At 29.4% G+C, this 3,531-nt stretch overlaps 1 long non-coding RNA gene across 1 annotated transcript; it reads right to left on the bottom strand.

Moving 5' to 3' along the window:
* Positions 1 to 424: 424 nt before the first annotated feature.
* Positions 425 to 1,176, bottom strand: LOC108906971. The gene is made up of 2 exons (XR_001964311.1): positions 1,034 to 1,176; positions 425 to 520 (listed from the first exon to the last, which is right to left on the bottom strand). It is a non-coding gene; the product is annotated as an uncharacterized LOC108906971 (long non-coding RNA).
* Between the last annotated feature and the right edge of the window lie 2,355 nt (positions 1,177 to 3,531).

Below are 3,531 nucleotides of genomic sequence, written 5' to 3'. Positions count from 1 at the left end.
AATACGTCAAACACACGATTGCTTCTGTGGGTGTGTGACGAATGATGCTTCCAACGCTGGAAGCTCCTTTGACGCAGCTCAGATTTACCGACAGAAGCCCGAACGTGGCATGTAGCCAACACTGGACACATGCAATTCACCAGTGCCCGCCCACACGATGTGTCCAATGTTGGAAGGGATTCGCCACATCGTCTGAGGCCGGCTTAACTTCAACTGCATATGTGGTAAATAATTAATATAAATTATTATAATTACAAATATGCCATTATTATGAAGTAATTGTACTTTTATATGGAATACATACATTATTTAGTAATTAATAAATTTATATACATTAACTATTTGATAACAAAAACTAGCTATTTTATTGTACATTATTTACACTGTTAATTTATAATAAAATAATAAAAGCCAAGTTCATCAGTTTTTTATTTATTAATTTTGTAAAAATATTCATTACATTATTTAATTAAAATCATAAATCTAGGGTAGTGGCCAAGTGGCTTCAATTTCGGTTGTCCTGAAAAAATATGAAAAAATTATTTTTTAAATGTAGAGGGCCATTTAATAACATTTTATTTCCATTATCTTTGATACCTTTCTATCCAGGAAGAAAACAAAAGTTTTAGGAAGTTTTCTTGCGATTTTAAATATATAAAAATTTAATAATTTAATAAAATGTCCTTTGTCTAGAATACGATGAGGTTGTTATAAAATACCTTTAACAATACAATACTGTTTTCATATTAAAGTATTTAAAGATCTGTTTAATAAATTTAATAGAAAAAAATCCTCCATTGTGGAGGGTAGGTAAATAAACTAAAATATTGTGCAAACCATATATTAATATGACATATATGTACATTACTGTACTCACAAAAAGGAGAAGACTCCAATTAGTTACAAATATACAATGTTTCCTTAAAAAAGAAAACAAAAGTTTGGTTTATATCTTCCAAACACAAGTAATTGTTTTTTTACGTTTCCTTGATATCAACAACCTATAACGTTAGTCTTTCAATATTTTACTTACATTGATTAGTTTAATAGTCTTATTTTGAGTCTTCATACATGCATGTCTCAGAAGTTTAGTCGTTTAGCCTGAATTTGTTTCAGATGTTGTATTTGGCTCTTTATATGTTTTGGCAATCGATGCTGTATTTCCTTGTATTTCTTAGTTACTTTCTGGCTTTATATATTCTTCAAATTCTTATTTTAATATGTTCCTCTCAGGGGACGTCCAACGCTTTACAATATTTATCTTGCCACCTGCAACCGATTTATACAGATTTAGAATAAAGCAACATTTTAATCAGTATGCCTTTTGTTGATGGGAAATTAAAGCAATTGCTTCAAAAATAATGTGATCATTTTACATACAAACAATCTAGTTAACATATATGGAAAATTATATACAGTGTGATTCACAAACGGTGACCAAAAATGAAACCTCGTATTCTTTAATGAATTTTAAGGGGAGTTTTTCCTATAAAATCCAGGACACTTCATTAAAAAGATACATATAGGGTGTTAAACTTAAAAATATATTTTATAGTTTTTTTTTTTAAATAATTTGAGAACTAGTAAGTGAAATAATTTGAAATTGGCCACCTGCATTTATGTAAAAATTGTCAAAAATCTGAGGCCTTTTTCTAAAATGGGTGGCTTATTTTTTTAAATGAAATAGTACGCCACTGCTTTAAGATAACGTGATATTTTTGGGTTCGTCTTTCAATTTTCTACAAATTAGAACTCTCTTATGTTTTTCGAAAAAAAGCCTGATTTTCGAGTAAAACTTAAAAAACGAACTGAAAACACCAGACTTCAACCCACTGGATTTCTTTTTGTGGGGTGCTGTTAAACGGCTGGTATACAGTGAACAAATTAATACACCTGAGCAGTTAGAAGAATAAATAGTGCTTTTCATCAGATTCAAGCAACAATAAATTTAATTTTTGTTATTAAAAAGATGTCGCGCCTGTGTTCATGGAAATGCAGATATTTTTGAGCATTTAATCAAATAAAATCATTAAAATGATGGCTAATGTTATTAATATCTTTATTCACTTAAATAACCATATGATTAGTGTCCGTCATACCCATAGACCACCTAGACTGGCTTATAGAGTGACTTTGGTGAAAACACTTTGGAGCCTGATTTGGAGCCCAGCGCTCATTCGTGTCCTAGCATTTGACGTGTACGCATCGCTGTGATTTCGATAATTAGACGTTTTATCATGGGCAAGCGTATTGTAAAACATTGTATAAATAGAAGTGATTGAGTTGGTGAAGAGAGGCGAAAAGTTTCCTTCTTTAGGTAAGTAAAAAAAAGGAATATATAAAAGGTAAATATGTACGCCATTTTTCGGTTAACGTCACAAGTTTCCAGGGTTAGCTTTATAATTTTGTTCGCCCACATAGTGTAGTGATTAACGTGATATTGTTATTATAAAATAATGAATGAATTACTGTAAAATATTTTTAGTAATTATTTACTTTATGTGAGTCTTAAATTTTTATGAAATTTTACCAATTCCCGTCATTTCGAGATAGCTGAAAATTAATTAAATATTTTTTTCAATTAAAAAAATCGCAAACAAAACTAATTTCAGATTCAGTATTCGTACAGTCAATTAATTTTTATTAAAGATCGTGGTTGTTTGACGTATCCATCTCGAGATGTCGTAGTAATATGCTAAGAAACAGAAAAATTAATAAAATTTTTAAATAATGATGAAAGCAGAACACCTAGGCTACAGAAAAATAAAATTGTTTATCATGTATTAAAAAACTTTCTGAATGTGAACATATTTGAAAATTTGCATGAACATCAATTTGATAATTTGCCTAACAATTGTAATCATTTAATAGAACTTGTAAGGGCTGAATGTGAAAAGTATATCGATGTACGAATAAATCATGAAGTCAAATTATTTAATTCGGTAAAGTCTACGAAAAGACAAATATTAAATAAATTAATATTATTTAGAGGATAATAAATATATTTAAATTATTTTGTAGTTTTATTTAGTATGACACTAAAATTCTAATAAAATAAAATAAAATTATATTTTCTGAATTACAAACTTAAAATTGAATATTTGTCATAAGATGCAATATAATGTTTAATATGTAATAAAAATATTACTTAATCCGGATCTGCTTAAAGATGCACGCGATCAGATTACCTTCCACACTCCACTTCCCCGGATTTTGCATTCACTGGTGCATTGGAATTAGATACGGCCAGTCTATGTGGTCTGTGGTCATACCATTTAATCAAGTAAAAGTGTTTTCAGTTCGTGTATTAAGTTTTACTCGAAAACCAGGCTCTTTTTCAAAAAACAAACAAGAGTAGTAATTTGAAAAAAATTGAAAGACGAATCCGAGAATATCATGATTGTTACCGTAAAGCAGTGGCGTACTATTTTATTTAGAAAAGTATGCCACCAATACCCTGTATCTCCGTCACTGATGCATGAAGCAAAAGTACCTATAAGTTACCTATGCACTTATTTACATTATTAGTTT

Source organism: Anoplophora glabripennis, unplaced genomic scaffold, assembly GCF_000390285.2.
Source record: "Anoplophora glabripennis isolate ALB-LARVAE unplaced genomic scaffold, Agla_2.0 scaffold307, whole genome shotgun sequence".
In the NCBI taxonomy this organism is placed as follows: domain Eukaryota; kingdom Metazoa; phylum Arthropoda; class Insecta; order Coleoptera; family Cerambycidae; genus Anoplophora; species Anoplophora glabripennis.
The sequence above is the reverse complement of the archived record's forward strand: the minus strand, read 5'-3'. Positions and strand labels throughout refer to the sequence as shown.